The 17,394-nt window shown below is 47.7% G+C and overlaps 1 protein-coding gene and 1 long non-coding RNA gene across 5 annotated transcripts in view; one reads left to right on the forward strand and one right to left on the reverse strand.

The window, feature by feature from the left end:
* Scml4 (Scm polycomb group protein like 4) overlaps nucleotides 1-17,394 on the forward strand; it is a 107,537-nt gene that overhangs the window by 30,095 nt on the left and 60,048 nt on the right. The gene's annotated exons all lie outside the window — the stretch shown is intronic.
* On the reverse strand, nucleotides 1,846-8,321 carry LOC128118703 (uncharacterized). The gene is made up of 3 exons (XR_008221304.1): nucleotides 7,901-8,321; nucleotides 7,093-7,177; nucleotides 1,846-3,695 (listed from the first exon to the last, which is right to left on the reverse strand). It is a non-coding gene; the product is annotated as an uncharacterized LOC128118703 (long non-coding RNA).

Raw genomic sequence — 17,394 nt, forward strand, 5'->3', positions numbered from 1 at the left:
CATAACCCTCTGCAACGTGGGGTCCAGGGGATCTGACACCCTCTTCTGGTCTCCACGAGAATCAGGCATGCACGCAGTGCACATAAATACACAAAAGCAAAACACATGGAATAAAAATAAATATTTAAAAATTAAATAGAAAGAAAAAGAAGTGCAGTTTTAAATTCACAGATGACATGATTGTGCATATAGAAAAACCTAAAGCAGGGGTCAGTTCGAGACAGTGGCAGCTGCTGGCATCTGAGGGGCTGAGGAGCTCCTCTGAGGAGCCTGAGAGACCCACCGCGCCTTTGAGGGGAGACCGTGGTGCATGAGTTTGCAAAGCACCAACTATCTCTGGAACAACAACAGCAAAAAAGGCAGGTCTCATGGGAAACTGGTTTTAGAAAGTGGTCTCATGAAGTTGGAAAAAAAGATGGCTAAGTTCTTCGGCTGAGAGAAGCAGAAATAGAGATGTGGTGGCGGCAGCAGTTAGCTGTGGCTGCGGTGGGCAAGGAGGTGTGCAGTGGCCTGGAGCTGGCGAGGATCCTGCCCCTGGACACGTGGCCTGGCCACATGATCACCCTGATGCTGGGCAACAGCAGGATATCCAAGCTGACTCTCAGTGATAGACCAGTATTTACCAGAAACTGTGAACCAGCTCAATGACTCGTTGCAATAAGTATTCGCATGCAAAGCTGTCTGGGCAAAAAACACACTGTGTAACACGCAGCAGTTTGCAATGGCATTTTAGTAAATGAACGTGTGATTGAAAGATGGGAAAGATGGCAGGGCAAGAGGCAGAACTAGATCCGTGGCATTGGCTACAGGTATGGGAGCATCTAGTTGCCAGTAGGGCCTGCAGGGTAGTTTGTGGCAGCTTGGAGCTCCTGCAGGCTCCGCCCCCGAACTCACTGCTCAGCCACATGATCACCGTGGCTCTGTGCAGCAGCAAGATATCCAAGATATTTTCATTTTCTGGATCAAGCCTCCTCGCAAGACCTCCATTGTCTGTGCCATGTGTCTGAGGCCATGTTTGTGTCTGCAGTCCGTGCTGCTCGTCTAGGCCTTGGTGGTGCCTGTCATATGTGCTGCTGGCGGGGGGGTGGGGGGTGGGGTGGGGTGGTAAAAAGGCACATAAACAAAAATTAAGATAGAAAACATACTATTTAGAAAGCAAATATGTGAGCCAAAGAGGGTAGTGAAGATTTACAGTATATATATTTAAACAAAAGACATGGTCTAAGAATATTTAAAGAATTCTTATAACTTAACAATAAAAAAAGCAAGCAATAAAAATGTGTGCAAAAATCTAGAAAAGGCACTTTAAACAGAAGATATATGGAAGGCCAATATATACATAAATAGATACCCAACCTCTCCATACAAGAAGGCAGACTGGAATGGTTACCCCAGGAGCAGGGCAGCTCCCCCAGGGGAGGCAGTGGAGAGATCGCCCCGCTCACCCGCTCACCCGCTCACCCTGATGTTGGTGGGAAGGAACAAGGCTGTTCCTTACCAAGTTCAATGGAAGCCTAAGCTATGGTCCAGTAGTTACACTCCTATCATCGACCCAAGAAGGAAAAAGCAGACATCTACAAAGATCCACACAGGCGTGTTGCTGGCAGAGTCTTAAAAGCAACTTGAAATTGGAAACAGCCCCAATAAATACCCAGGTGAATGGTGGACAGGTTGTACTACAGTCCTGCAGTGGGCTGCTACTCAGAGCAAAGGCCTGTGGTGTTGAAATGCCTGCTACATCAGCTAATAAAGCCAGATGCAAAAGTGTGAAATATATATATATATATATATATATGAAGGTCGAGAACAGTCCAGTAGGGATCACTGGGAAAAGGCACAGTAAATCTTTCCAAGGAGACAAAATAGTTATTTATTTAATGTTTTGAGGTATTGAAAATCGAACCCAAGATCCTGGTGTGTGCCAGGAAAGTGCTCTACCACTGGGCTATACTGGAAGAGCTATACCACTAGGGTACTCAGCTCAACAGTCAATATTTTGAGTGGGGTATGGGCTGCATTGGTGTATGCTTTTGCTGAAACTCAAATGTGACTTTAAGACCTGTGAACTTGACTGCATGAAAATTGCATCTAAATAATACTAATATCTGTGTTTGAAAAAAATCTTGAAAAGGGGGAAAACTATCTTCCCAAATTAGTGATAAGTTAGATGATGTCACATGGTAGCATCACTCGATAGAGCTTTGTGTTGGACTGGCATCGACTGTGGTGGACATACCTTTGTAATCCAAGTGCTGGGGAAGTGGAACCAGGAGGGTCAAGAGTTCAAGGCCAGGCTCAGTTACATGAGACCTATTTGCATATGGTTAAGCAGTGCCCCCTTAAAATTCATACCCGCACGGACCCTCACACTCCTAACTAATTGGAAATACAGTTCTTGAAAACGCAATTAGCTAAGAATTGGTGGCCGTGTGGAGACAGAGGGAGAGAAGACTTGGGCAATGGAGGGAGAAACTGGACTGATGTGGGTACTGGTCAAATATTGCCAAGGACTGCTGGCAACCCCGAGAGGCCAGGAAAGAGGCAGAGAGTGGACTCCACCCTGCCAGGTTCCAAGACTGACCCAGCCCAGCTGCCATCTTGACCTCAGACTCTGGTGAGAGAACCCATTTCGGCTGTTTCAAGCTATCAAGTGGGGGTGATTAACTGGGACTATGTTAGGAAACCAGTGCACTAATCAATCGGGCTATCGGAGAGTACTTAAGAATTCATGCGTCCGTCTGGTGTGCTCAGCTAGACGTGAGTCAATACATTAATAAGCTACTCTAAAATTAGATGTATATTTTAGGTGTACCATATATATCTATGCCTCTCTAAACATAAATCCTTTTACGCAGTTTTAACAGCGTGCAAATGAGGTAACTGCACGGAGCCATTGGTTACTTTCATTGTCATTTCCTAGTGGATTTGTAAATCCTGGAGACACTGCCCTGTCAGCAACCAGGGAAGCCTGAATGGGTCCCTCTGGGCTGCTTTGGGACGGGGAGATGACTGTCTCAGGAAGTCACAGTGTTCCAGGATATGGATTTACGATGCTTTATTTTGCCAGTCTAGTTCGATTAGACTAAGGTTTATTAAATGCCTCATCCTGAGAATCTCCATTTAAATCTGTTCAGTTCAATCCAATCAAACGAATTCAATCAGCGTCTGCAGGCCCTTCTCTGTGAGCCACTCTGCCGTGAGCACGCACTGTGTCTGCCCCTTGGGTCTCACAACCAAGATCCGTTTTGAAAACCTATTATGAAATGTAACAAGAGACTGACAACAGAGCCTTCGTAAAGGAGATTGATGGCCGGGGTGGGGACCCCTGTAGCTTTCTTTTTCTACAGTGCCCTTCTCCTATTAATAGGTTTTAGTATCCTGACCACATTGAGCTTCTTGGAGTTAGGGATTTGCCTCCAGGTTTCATTTCTCTCCTACGAAGAAGTGACAGAATGGACTTGTCAGAAGAAAGCTTGTTGAGAGACATAGCCTTCTTCTCAACAGTGAGGAGGAGCCCGCCTGGGCTGGGCTGGCTTGTCAGTGGCATAGCTTTTTTGTTGTTGTTGTTTTGGTTTTTTTTGTTCCTGTACGGTTCCAAGCACTTCTTTCATGCAGACACAGGAACTTTCTGTCCTGTAGTGTAGGTCCCACTAGTGGTAATACTTGGTATCTCTTCTGGTATTTACTTCTGGTTGCTGTTGAAACAAACACAGACCGATGCCTTAATTCCTGCTCATCCACTTTTGAGTTAGACTGAGACATAGAGCATGAGAATTCGGCATAATCACCCTTTTAATTAACACTTTTATTTTTAAATGTGTTTTGAAAGGATTTCGCGGTGTAGCTTAGGCTAGCCTTGAATTCGTGATCGTCCTGCCTCAGCCGCTGGAGTGTTTTAAGTCAGTGTCACTGTGTCCGACTTTAAATTCTTTTTTTTTTTTTAATCAAAGTATCATTGTAGTTGTCAGGCCAGAGATGGAGCTCAGTTGGGAGAGTGTTGGCCTCAAATGCCTGAAGTTCTGGGTTCTGTTCCCAGGACCATAGAAATCAAGCATGGAGGTACATATAACCCAGCACTCGGGCTGTGGAGGCAGGAGGATCAGAAGTTCAAGGTCATCCTCTGCTATACTGAAAGTTTGAGGCCAGCCTGGGCTACATGAGACCTGCCTCAAATAGTTTTTCTTTGTTGTTTTGATTCAAGAATGAACATTTATTTGCATAAAGAAATACCTAGTTTTTGGACTGCATGCTTAAATGACTTTTTAAATTAAAACTTCCTCTCTCTCTGTCTGTCTGTCTCTCTCCTTGTCCTTCAGATAAGCAGGCTGGATTGCTTCTACTTTGCTTCCCTCTCTCTCTCTAATCTGAATTCTTGATGCAGTGTGATGGGGCCAGCTCATGGGCTGTTGCGACACACTGTTCGTGTCATGGATCCACAGTGTGCTGCCACACAGAACACTTTTTTCCCAGTTCCATGTTCTTATTTCTGACTTTCCCATGAAGGGAAGCTCCATCCATATGCCTCGCCTTTCCTTCCTGCTTTGAGTCAATATTTATTTTTAATTCTGTGCCCGGACAGATGCAGGTGTAGACTGCAGCTGTTCTGCCCGGACAGATGCAGGTGTAGACTCACTCCAGCTGTTCTGCAGACAATGGTGTTATTGTGTCTTTTGAGCTGGCCTCTGGGCAGTCTCCGTCCCAGGGGCTCCTTCATCAAATGGTCTAGGTCATAATCGGAACCAGGTTTGTCCTAACTAAAATGTCTAAATCTGTTTTTTAAAGATTTATTTACTTTTATTTTATGTGCATGGGTGTTTTGGCTGCATTTGTGTGTGTGTACCACATGCATGCCCGTTATCTGCAGAGGCCAGAAGGGTGGGCATCAGATCCTCTGGAACAGATGTTATGGAGGGTTGTGAAACACCGCAGGGGTGCTGGGGATTGAACCTGGGTCCTCCAGAAAAACAGCAAGTGACCCAAACCAACCACCGAGCCATCTCTCCAGCACCACTAAATCTTCACACTGGAAACCTTTCCTATCACGTCTCTCCTGAACACCTATGAACAACAGGGCATCCGTTCAGTTTCCTTCGATTGCTTTTGTCTACATGTGTCCAGCATCCTGCATCCCAGCTCTGCAGTCGGCAGCACGGACTGCCTCTCCCGGGCTGGTTACTTGGCATGTCTGCCGTCCAAGCCTTCATCCGTGTTCCCGGGAAGATGATGGCTGACTGGAGAGCAGACACTTGCCCTAGAGGCAAGGCTGCCGATGTGTGCTGTCACCCACCTTGGCAGTGCCTCACTAGTCACGAGCTCTGCCTGACTGCACTACCCTCCTGCTCCCATGCGACGTATTGTCTGTTTCAGAAATGATCTTGGGAAGTTACTGTGCGAAAGCCAAGCACCTGGGTTAGGTCATTCTTCCGGCCTCCACCTAATTACCCTGCCTTTCTCTTAAGTGAATCTCATTAGGATAAACCTTCAATTTGAAGAGAATTAGTCCTTCTGGAGTCAACGGCACATTATAAACAGGTGTCATCTTCTAGTACTCATGGACCTGTTAGTTCTGAAATGATTAATAATTTAATAACTAATAATCACACTCAGGGTCCAACTTGCTTTAGAAGTTGGGATAAAATGTACGTCTTTCTGATCTTCTAGCTTCTCCTGATTCCTCAGAAAATTCCCGAAATCTATTCATAGACTTCTTGCTGCACCCCAGACTTGGTTTTGTCTAAGGCTGGTGAGATCTGAGTTCACAGCACCTTGATCTGGGATTGGTGTCTCCACCTGGACCTATGACCCTTCAGACTGTCCCAGTACCTAGGCTTCATCTCTGTCCCCACACTTGTCCCCTCATGTCTGGTCCCCATCTCTTGGTTCCCGTCTCATCCCGTGTCCTGGAGTTTCTTGTTTGAGATCCGTTCCTGTTCTTTACTGGATAGAAATAGAATCGTCCCTTAGCAGTTCCGGTGCCTTCTGGTGGCTGCTAGATTTCTGTCTCTGTCACACTCGCTCTGCGAAGCTGTCCATCCCAGCTCCTACACTGAGTCTTGTCCTAAATGACCCCGTGGGTGTGCCTTTCTGTGTGCACTGATGTTTGTCCTGATGTCCCACACAGCCTCAGAGTGCCACACAAATGCCCGAGTGTCCCCCAAATATTCATATAGGTAAGGATTTTCAGAAGGTAAACTGAATGCTAATTAAGAGCTGGCTCAGCTGGTCTTCACAGACTCTGGAGACCTTTGAGAAAGAACACCCAGCACTCCTCCTGAGCCCTGCTTGCCACCCTGGGAGCATGCTGGACAAAAGGATCATTGTTCTTTCCTTTGTTGACTTTTCCTTTGGCAACCAAGAGTGGAAGCCTACAATTCTGCCATGCTCCCCCCACCCCACCCCCCGCCCCTTTCATTTTAATCAGTCTGGATTGGCTAAGGACCTGCTCGCTCACAGCCAGACCTGGAGAGGTCACATACATCTTCACCCAGCCCAGATATGGGGTGTGGGGTGGTGGCAACAATGTCTTCTTCCACTTGCTTCAGGCTGAGTTCAAGGCTCTACCTGCACAGGTGTGACAGGTCTGTACGATAGGGGGCGTCTCACAACACTTGCCTTAAAGTCGCACAGTGAGAATTTAGTGGAGTAATATTAGCAGCTGTGCATGCCACTGGTTCACGTACCCATCCTCTATCTGTTGCCTTGTTGGTGCTGCGGGCCGGGCCCCGTGTGTGACTGCGCACTAAGGGCAGTGCCCATGCCATGAAGGGTAAGGAAAGCCGTGGTCAAGGGCCGGGGGACTAGATTCCTGCCTTCCAGCAGCAGGGCACTCTGAGAGAAGGAGCGGCCCCACAGTCTTTGTGGCGGCCCTAGTTCACAGACACACTGCCATTTTTGCTACTGGCAAGTGTGCCCCGAGGGTGTGCAGTGCCTGCTTCTCCTCAGGTGACCTGTGAGCGTGATCCAGGCTCAGTACCATCTGGGAGAAGCTGTATGTGAGTGGGGGGGGGGTGGGGGGAGTGGGGGTAGGTGGGGGGGTGGGGAAGCAGTCAGCTGTGCTGGGTTTGCGTACCCCAATATATCAGTAGGACTCACTGGACTCGTGGGGGTGCTCTGCCTTCCTCAGGGGTCCTCCTGAGGGTGTCTGTGTGCACCTTTGGCTCCTCAGTGCTCTGCACACCTAGACGGTTGGAAAATATGGTGAATGGTTAAAAGGATAAGCAGGCAAAGAGAACTTCTGGCTAGCACTTCCCCTCCGAGGGCTAAGAATTTGCCCTTGACCTTGCTTGGTCTTATAACACCTGCCAGGGTGGTGTTGGGGGACAGTAGGTTGTGTGAGGGTGTGGGAACACTGGCCAGAGAGGCAGTGACCCTCCCATCCTGTGTCCCTAGTGGGGGTGAGGACAACTGCCCTGATCAGGATATCCCAGAAGCCTTTGGGAGCCTTGGGGATCAGAAGTCAATTCAGTGTATTTTGCTCTCCCTCCTGTAAGAGGGCGGACCCTATTGGAAGAACGCTCTTCTGCGTGCCTTACTCCAACCCCCTCACTTTGCCCACTCGTTTCAGACTCAAGGACGGCCCTTGTATTCCTGATGTTTAAAAACTGGGTTTTTTCTTTAATAAAGTTCCAGAGGACAGTGAACCACTGAGTAATGGCTGGCTACTTGTGTCCAGACAGGGCTTATGACCATGCCCAGTACTCAGCACCTGCCTTTCTTCCCAGCCTCACAGCTTTCTAGAGCGTCGAGCCCCTTCTGATGTAAGGGTTTCAGTTGCTTTACTCCCAAGACATTGGTGCTGTGTAGCCCGGAGACTGCTGTCGCACACTGCAGACAGAGCTGAGCATCATGATGCTGTCTGGGTGCGTTCTTCTTTTCTTAGAAAATAAAGAAATGATCTTACCTGCTAGCTGTCTTTGGGAGTGCTGCAGAGTGATCAGGAAATCCAGTTCCTTCTGACTCCATTCTTTGCAAAAGGAGAAGAAAAAAATTATTGTTGTGGGAAGAGCTGTAATTCCTGTCCTCCAGGGCCTGCCTGTGATGCAGGGTCCCGTGGGATCCCAGCAGCATCCTGGCAGCCTAGAACTGGCAAATCCTGGTGTATCTGATTGCCAGCTCAGATCAATGCTCTACCGCCACTCTGCCCCTCCACTGAGCACCCATCAAAGGCAGCTCCCTGACTGCTCCGTGTTCCTTGTCGACTGGGGAAGTCCTGTTATGCCCAGATTGGGACCCCAAAGATAACCACCACAGACCTTAGGTTCAGAATGCAATTAGCATGGTTTATTTCTGTTTGTTTACAAGCCTCGGACAGGGAAGCTCGATCCAAAGCACTCACTCATAGTCGTGAGGCCAGGAGGAACTTGCTTTTTCTTTGTGTGGCTAGCTTTTTAAAGGCAAAATCCACAAGCCCTTCAGGGGGGTTGGGGGAGTTTTGCTCGGGTGCAACTCGGATTGGTTTATTTTTTATCTCTGTTCTCTTTTAATTGGGTGAGGGTATGTAACCTTTGAATTTACTGGTTGGTGGTTACAATTTATTACTTTGGGGGCAGTCCAGCACAAGTCCCAGGCTTTGTCCATGAGCCACCATGGGGGCTGGCTGGCCAAGCACTTACTGCACATAACTCTAAGTTGGTGAGGGGCCCCAGAAAGTAAACATCTGGCTAAACTTTGAGCAGTCTTTTGTTCATGGCCCTCCCAGAAACTGCTTGCTCAAGTCTCAGGAAACTGAAATTGAGGCCTGATCTCTGAGAGAAGACTGAGCAGCCTGTTATGACATCTGCTTGGTCCTTTCAGTCCGATGACCAAACATAGAGACTGAAAATCAGCTTCAAAATAAGTGTGCACTTGCTGTTGCCTCACAGCCAATGTTGGCTCTCCTGAGCCCTAGAGAGGCGCTGTACCATTTCTCGGCTTAGTACCTTTCGTGTTTGTATACTGCTGACGGTTACGTGCAGCTCATGCGGGCCCTGAGGCGGTGGGTCTTCCAAGGCAAACATTGAATTGCTACACCCCATTCTATAGCACTAGAGAAGTGCCTGAGGTACCCCAATGTTTTCCAAAGAGCATCTCATGAAGACACCGTGGTTACAAATCTCTGGACTTTAAAAATGAACAATTAATTGTGTGGCTGAAATCTATGAAATGTGGCGTTGGGAGGGTTGTGGTCTCAGAGAGTTTTGTCCTTACCCTCACTGGCCTTCCTATTGTGATAACCACCATGATCAAAAAGCAACTTAGGAAGGAAAGGGTTTATTTGGCTTGCCTTCTATATCATAGTTCATCACTCAGGGAGGTTGAGGCAGGAACTCAAGGCAGAAACCTGGAGGCAGGAGCTGAGGCAGAGGCTGTGGAGGGATGCTATTTACTGGCTTGCTCATTCTGCTTTCTTATACAATCCAGGATCAACTGCCCAGGGATGGTCTTGTATGATATTAGAGGGACCAGCCTTAATATTATACATCCCAGGGGCTCAGGAGAGAGGACTACTAACGGCGAGGACTGTTTTTGGGAAAGAGAATCTCAGCACACCGAGCTCTATAGTCCACTTGCTTTAATTCCTCTGGGATAACATCCTATTCACACAGCTTCAGTTCTGTTCTCATGCCTCGCTCCTTTCTTGCCTGATTTCTCTATATTTATCTACTGCTCCCTCTAAGTTCTATCTTAATTCTCTCGTCTTAATTCTGCCTCATCTAGGTCCTTTTCATCTTGTTCTTACCCAAGTAGTACTTCCCCATCTGACTCTTCCTCATCTTCCATCTCGTCCACTCATTCTCTCTGGTCAAAATTTCCTTATCTCCCTCTGTTCTCCATCTCTCTGTTCCCCCAAGTCTCTCTGGAGTCCAGTTATAAACCCAAGCAATAGCAGTCCCCTGGTCGAGCAAGGTCACCAGGCTTGAATTCTTGGGTGGTCCTAAAGGCAGGTAAGAGTTTCCTCAGGCAGTGATTGTCAGGCTTCCAGGGTCAATTGGAGGGGTGATAAGAGTCACATAGAGGGGCAGTAATTGTTAATTACCATTTGCAACCCTAAAGGGAAATGACTAATGAATTAATTAAATGCTAAATTTGGGTAATATCTAAGAAGAGGGATCTTCATGTGCTCCACTATAGTCTTAAACGTGATTGGTAGAAAATGATAAAAATCTGTAAGTTGCTAGGTCAATGGGAGAAAATAAAATTGCCTTCTTTTTTCCTGTGGCTCCTATCTGTTCAAGCTATCTGCCATTTTTTCTGCAGGGTGGGGGAAGGTGTGTTCAGTCGCTAGGCAACCTGTGTACAGCTGGATGCCTCTGGTGATAGTTAAAGGGAGATCTGGAACTAGAGGTAAGATTTGGGAAAGGAGGAAGTTAAGCTTAATTGGCACATCCGCCAGGCCTTCTCAAACAGGTAGTCTGGACACTTAAGTCTGTTCTTAGAGAGTACAGAGGTATCTCTGATAAGGTACTTTCCTCCATCTGGGGATGGTCCTGGCTGGATGCTGCTAATGATGATAATTACAGGGAGACTTGAACTGGGGTTCTGGCTGAGCATAGCTGTCAGTGCACAAGGTTATCTAAATATTCCTTTAGTAGAGGGGAAATGGTGCCCAATAAATGATGGAAAAGCTACAATAGCACACAAGAAACTCATAGCAGGAAAGGGCTGATAATCAAAAGCCAAATATCACCAAGGCTCCTTGAGCCTCAGCTTGACCTCTGGAAGGCCCTTGGTTTCTTCCAGGTATTAGCTTTGTCATAATCAGCTGAAATCCTGTTTTGTATATTTTTCTTCCTTGCAGCAGGATGGCACCACCCACAGTGGGTTAGGCCCTCCTTCATCAATTAGTAATCAAAAAACATGCTCCACAGACATCGCCACAGGTCAATCTAGTGGAGGCAATTTCACCATAAGGAATGAGGTTCCCTCTGCCCAGGTGTGTCAAGTTGACAATCAATATTAGCTATCACCATCCTTGATAAGTGCATGCTCTGGAGGCTATTGAATAGGTCCCGAGATTTGGGGAGTTATGACTGGTAATGACTGGTACTATTTAAATGTTGTTTTACCAGGGAAGTGTTCATGATTCTTCCTAGCAAAGCATTGAAAAGAACCTTGCTCTGTAGTCCCCTCCCCCTCCCCACACCCGTGTGCTCACGTGCATGCACACACACACACACACACACACACACACACACACACACACACACACACACACATCACCTTGAAAAGAAAGCTTGCTTTGCAGAGATTGAACGAAGAACACCCCAAACACCAAGCCCCCGGCACTTTCTCAAAACTAAACATAAAGTATAAATAGAGAACAAAACAGGAAATAGTGGCTTGCTGAAAAACGAAAACTACCGCAGCCGCCCCGGGGAAGTGCCTTTCCCTGCCCACGGGTTCCGAGACACAGCTGCGTCCTTAGCAGACAAGTGTCCTTCAACGGGACCGCCTGCACCCGCTCTTCTGCAATACCTAGCAGTGTCTGCCTGAGCTCCAGACCCTGTGGACTCTGACTAAATAGCAGGATCTTCCTACGAACTGTTGGGTCATCATTTCAGCTTTCAGAGATGAAAGGGTGTGGCCAGAAAGGTCAGGCTCCCCTCTCGTGCCCTACCTGCACCATTGCCAATCTGATGAGTTCCATTCGGGGCTGCCCTAGAGGAGAGTTGAGGGGCCTGTGCACAGAGCTCTGGGGCTGGATCCCAGCTCTGTTTACTGATGGATGGTGATCGCCTGCTCTCTATCTGAGTCTCAGCTCCTCACCTCTAAGTACAAGGGCAGTAACGCTGGGCTCCGAACCACCTGAAAACTATCAGAAATGGAGTAGGTGAATTTTGTCAGGCCTATTTTGGAAACACATAAATGACATGTCTTGCTGGTGTCTTCTTGTTGGGAAGTGGGTTTTTTTTTTGTTTTTTTGTTTGTTTGTTTTGTTTTTTTTAATTGTGCATGAGTGTATATGCACAATAAGTGTGTGTGCATGGCCTGGGGTGTGTGTGAGGTCAGAGGACAACTTTGTGGAGCAGGCTCTCTTCCACCTTTGTGTGGGTTCCAGGGGTAGAACTCGGGTTGCCAGGCTTGTATGCTAAGCGCTTTTACCCACTCAGTCATGTAGCTGGCCCCGGAAAATGGTTATTGAAGACTCCTCAGGTGTCCCCAAGCCTGGGACGCTACTAACGGATAATAAACAGATGGCCTAGGCTGGAGCCTGCTGCTTCAGTGCTGAGCAGTGGAAGAGTCCCTGATCACTCGTTCCACCATTCGGAGAACATTTTCTAATTCCTAGAGATATGCGGATACTCAACTCCCTGGAGATAGAGCCAGCTGTACGCACCTGCTTTCCTGCACCCAAGAGGCAGATGCAGAAGGATCACAGCAACGTGGAAGCCAGCCTGGACTATCTGGCAAATACTAGGCTAGCCAGGGATACCCTGTCTCAAAAGTTCAAATCAATCAATCAAAGGCACGGAGCTCAAGTGTATCAAGAGAGCCACGGATCCAGATAAGGATAGAACATTGGTGCTATGGCAGAAAGAATCCGGTTACAACATAGAGAAGGAACGGGGGGGGGGGGGGGGGGGGGGGGATAGAAAGTTCCTGTTAGAGTAGCAACTTCCAGGCAGCGCTATGGGAAACGAGCCTACCCCTCACCCGCAAAACAGCTTCCTGTGGGGCATGAGTCTTTGAAGGCAGCTCCTTTTCAGGTCAGGAGAACACTACTGTTGGAGAGTGAGGACCGACCTCTGCTGTTTAAAGCTGAGCAAAGGTTAAATACCATCCTTAGACAAAACTGTGCGGGGAGCCCCGTTACAGGCTCTGTGACAGGCAGAGGCTCAGTTCTAACCTTGGGCCCTTATTCTTCCTTCGGTTCACATGGTCATGTAAACCTCTGAAGAGTTGTGGGTGTGGGAGTCCAGGGGCTGTAGACTCAGGGTTTCCAGCTTCCATATCCTCCAGGGGCACAGGTAGCTCCAGGCTGTGGGCACCCAGGAAGGGCAAGGTGGAGAGGAGCTGGTGGGCGAGGTGTGCTGCAGGCTGTGACTGTCCTGGACTCTTTGGTCCCATCCTTGAGGTCCAGTAGTCTCAGAAATGTTCTGCTATGTCCTACGTGATGATCTCTTCTCCCTACTGAGCGTTCAGCTCCCAAAGACCTAGCAAGGTACTCCCAGTGACCTCGGATGTCTCCACTAGACCATGCAGGAGAGGTTTGGCTGCGGCTAACCTATTGAAAGAAGGCACTGTGATACTTTCCCAATCTTCCTCCACTCAGCAGACGTCTGGAGACTTGTGAGGAACTGCTCCATGCCTTTTGCCATTGCCCCTGGGACTGTCCCTAGACACCTCCTGGATGCTGAGGCCTTCTGCCTCAACCTGTTTAGGTCACTGGCTGCAGAGTAGCTCAGCTGCATCACACCACTCCTACCAAGGCAACGTGGCTGCTCTGTTTCTATGTTGGTCTGTGAGTCAGAACCTGGGAACTCGGGGGCTCTCTTGCTTTTGCTGTGTGAGCCCAAGCTGCTCACTGAACTTGGCATGAGCCTGTCAGCTTTGTTCTGTGGGGTGTTCAGAACCTGTACCGACTGCTAAGCAAACTCAGAAGGGTTGAGTAACGAGTCTGCCTATCACCTAATCAAAAGTAGAGCCTATATGAACCTGGTCCATGGACATTTCCACCAGTTCTAAGCTTGGGGTACCACCAGTGCCCATGGGGAAAGGTGTGGTCTGCTCAGTTGACTCACTGGGATCAGTAGGCCTCCTGGTTAGTGCGAATGCTCACATACTGTGAGTGTACAAGACTCATGAGTGTAACACTCCCATGTTGCCCCATGATTTGCAATCTTTTCAGGGTTCAGAGCTCCTCACTCCACCCACCTCACCCACACCGGTGCAGCTGGCCCTGGCAATCAGCAGCTGCGGAGGTCACTTGATTTTATTACTGTTTGAAAACACACAGCATTCAAGTTAGAGAGCAATGTGGAAAGAGAAGTCGCTGTCCATCCCCTGGACCTGCAGTTTCCCTCCTTATTCCAGCAACAGACAGTAGCTGTCATCATAAGAATCTTCCAGAGAGACTGTTTGTGTCTGTATGTCTACACAAGGGATGCACTCCAAGAACCCCATTGAATGCCTGAAACGTCAGATAGTACTATATACAATTTTTTTTCCTACACATATACCTATGATAAAGCCGAATTTATAAATTAAGCATGGTAAGAGAGCAACAATAATAACTAACAATAAAATTTGACATGGTAATGTACTGTAATAAGAGTTATGTGACTATGATCTTTCTCTCAGGGTATCTTAGTTCCTCATTGTATTATCGTGATATTTTCAGAATGTGGGTAACTGATTTCCCCCAAAGCAAAACCATAGTTAAGCAGGTAGGGGGCCTGCAGGGATGCATCGTGGTTTCTGCATTTATATTTGCATTCTCCCTGACTGCCCGCCCTCTGAGAGCACACTACCATGCCACTATGTAAATTTCAACATTTACCTTGAAGATAATCACCTTTTCTTTTTTTTTAACCTATGAGTCTGGGGAACACAGATCTCCCTTCCTGTCAGCCCTGCCCGCCCCCCATCAAGACCCATAAGCTTGCTCATGGGCACATCTCCAGCTGTGGCAAGAGAGAGGCAGACTCAAGCCTTTGAAGTAGTAAAGACAGAACCTTCCCAAAGGAGGCTCTTTTCCAAGGTTCTATTTCACCCCATCGGTAAGGGCATGCCTAAGGCAGGTACATGATGTCATTTGCATGGATGTCTTCAGGGTAATCTCTTTTGTATTTAAGAGAATAAGTATTTAATGGAGGGGGATGGCCGCGTGGTGATGGAAAAGTCAAAATAGGAGGCTGGGTATTCAACTCTTGGTTCAAGAGGCAGAGGACCTCAGGGAGTCACTCAGGGGAGGTTAGGACCCTGGAGCTAGACAGGAGGGGGTTTCTGGTAGAAAGCTAGCAAAGCAAGGGAGGGGTGGGGGGGCTACATTCTTCTGGCCTCCTCTTCCCACACCCATCTTCCAAGCTCAGGCCATCACCTCCCAGAGAGTAAACCCAGACAGCAGTCCACTGTCACAGGCACCAGGGGACATGACTTAGGCAGGCCATGTAAGGGAGAGCATCAGGCCCAAGCTAGTACCCGAGATCTCCAGAGTGTTGTCTTCTGTGTAGATGTCCCTTGAAGTGTAAGACTGGTCATAGTGGGGTGTTGAAATAAAAAGGAGTGGGTATCCGAAACCAGGAGGGGGCAAGGCCAGCCACTCATGGGCCTTATACCTGCTTTCCCTTACCTCAGAGCTATCTTCTGAGAAGCAGGTCTAGGCCAATGGACCCTGTTGGCAAAGCTGGAGTTGCAAGGAAGTTTCTGGGCTGGCCAACAAGACCAAAGGAGGGTTGGGATACAGCTGAGCAGCTGTCCAACCAGTAAATTCTGAGTATGGCACACCTGTCTCTCATGTTTCCAACTACTCTGGTATTTTCAAATCCTGCAGGGTTTGAAACCCCACTGCACACATTTGTGCTTCTTGCGTTATGACCTCTTCCCTCCCACCTCTGACACCGACGGCCTTTGATTTTCTGTCACACTGACTGCTCTACCACTCATCGCTGGGGCAGGAAGGAGAGTGGGTTCAGTCAAAGGCAGATGAGCTGGGCTGCTTCCGCAGTCCTCTGTCCCCAGCACATGGGCCATCATAAGGATCCGGGGACTCTGCCACCTAGCCTCCCCACACCAGAGTGAGGGTGCTATTTCTGTGGGCAAGGAGGCACCATGGTCCCGGGGTGTCCCCCTACTTCCTAGGCACATCTAGAAGCTTCATGTCCTGCAGGTTCAAGCAGTTCCTCTAAGGCTCTCAGACGGCAGTGGGTCACCTTTCCCTGCTGAGCCCTCCTTTTCCTTGGTTCTGATGTGGGAACCAGCGCCGACAAGTCCCTTTGGCTTGGGTTCAATTCCTGCTTGTCCAGGATGAGGTGGCCTCTTCACCATGTATTACACTGACCCTTCTCTATTTAGATTCTAAAGACAAGTGCATGTCCACACTTAATCAGTGGAGCTATAAAAACATCCCCCACATTTAGTAAAACCAACTGAAACAAATTATATTTTATTCTGTTCACCTTTCAATTACATTAAAAACACTACAGTTATATCTGGGTGCAACTCCTCTAAGACTTCCGCGGGTTGAAAGGAGCTTATGGCCTGCACACATAATGCATTTGGCTTGCCGGATTACTCCTGTCCCTGCTGCTGAGGAAGTCATGACATCTTTCTTCTTTGTCCTTTAGTAACCTTCCTCGTACCCTTAAAACCACCCTTACCTCTGCACTAATCAGATATTCAAGCCAACCCTGACCCTTCTTTGTCCCCAAAACAAGAAATCAGCTGTCTCTAAGGACTCTTGGTTTTATTTATGGGATAAATATTTTATCCCATAAATAAAATATGGAGAACAATATCACAGAGTAAAATTTTAATGCCAGGAATGAGTAGATGTGAGTATTGGTTTGGCGTCTGTTAGCTAAATGTTGTCAGAATTGGGGAAAGTGTGTTTTAAAAGAACTCATTTCCTCAATTTAACAGACTCTATTATTGTCCTCATTTCTTGTTTCTAATAAAAGATTGATTTTTAATTACGTGTGTGTGTGTGTGCGCGCGCATCTGAAAGGAGTGTGTGTCCCGAGCTGTCCCTCCAGCCCCCATTGCCTCCATCTTGTCATATGAAGTTGTTTCTGTCTTTTGTTTATTTTGTTTTGTTTTTACAGCACTGAGTCTCAAAGCCAGGGCCTTGTAGATGGAGTTTTCCTGCCTGGCCCACAGTCAGGACAAATCTCTCTCACCTGTCAGTCCCACAGCCGCTCAGACCCAACCAAGTAAACACAGAGACTTATATTGGTTACAAGCTGTATGGCCGTGGCAGGCTTCTTGCTAACTGTTCTTACAGCTTAAATTAATCCGTTTCTATAAATCTATACCTTGCCACATGGCTCGTGGCTTACCGGCATCTTCACATGCTGTTTCTCATCATGGCGGCTGGCAGTGTCTCCCTGACTCAGCCTTCCACTTCCCAGCTCTATTCTCCTCCTTGTCCCGCCTACACTTCCTGCTTAGCCAATGGCCAATCAGTGTTTTATTTATTGACCAATCAACAACACATTTGCCATACAGAACATCCCACAGCAGGGCCTTGTGCATTCCACACGAGCATTCTTTCACTGAGCTACATCTTCACCCCAATGTGAAGGTTTTGTCGATTTTCAAAGTGTTCTTTTATGTTGAACACATTTCTATCCAAATAGATATGTTTCACCCAAACCTTAAAAATGTAGATTTACACTTCTGACTCCAGGTGAGATGGCTGTACTCCATGGTGAACAAGGCTGCCATCATGGTGAACAAGGCTGCTATCATGGTGAA

This window comes from Peromyscus californicus, unplaced genomic scaffold (assembly GCF_007827085.1).
Source record: "Peromyscus californicus insignis strain IS unplaced genomic scaffold, ASM782708v3 Scaffold_22__1_contigs__length_63687245, whole genome shotgun sequence".
NCBI classification, from domain to species: domain Eukaryota; kingdom Metazoa; phylum Chordata; class Mammalia; order Rodentia; family Cricetidae; genus Peromyscus; species Peromyscus californicus.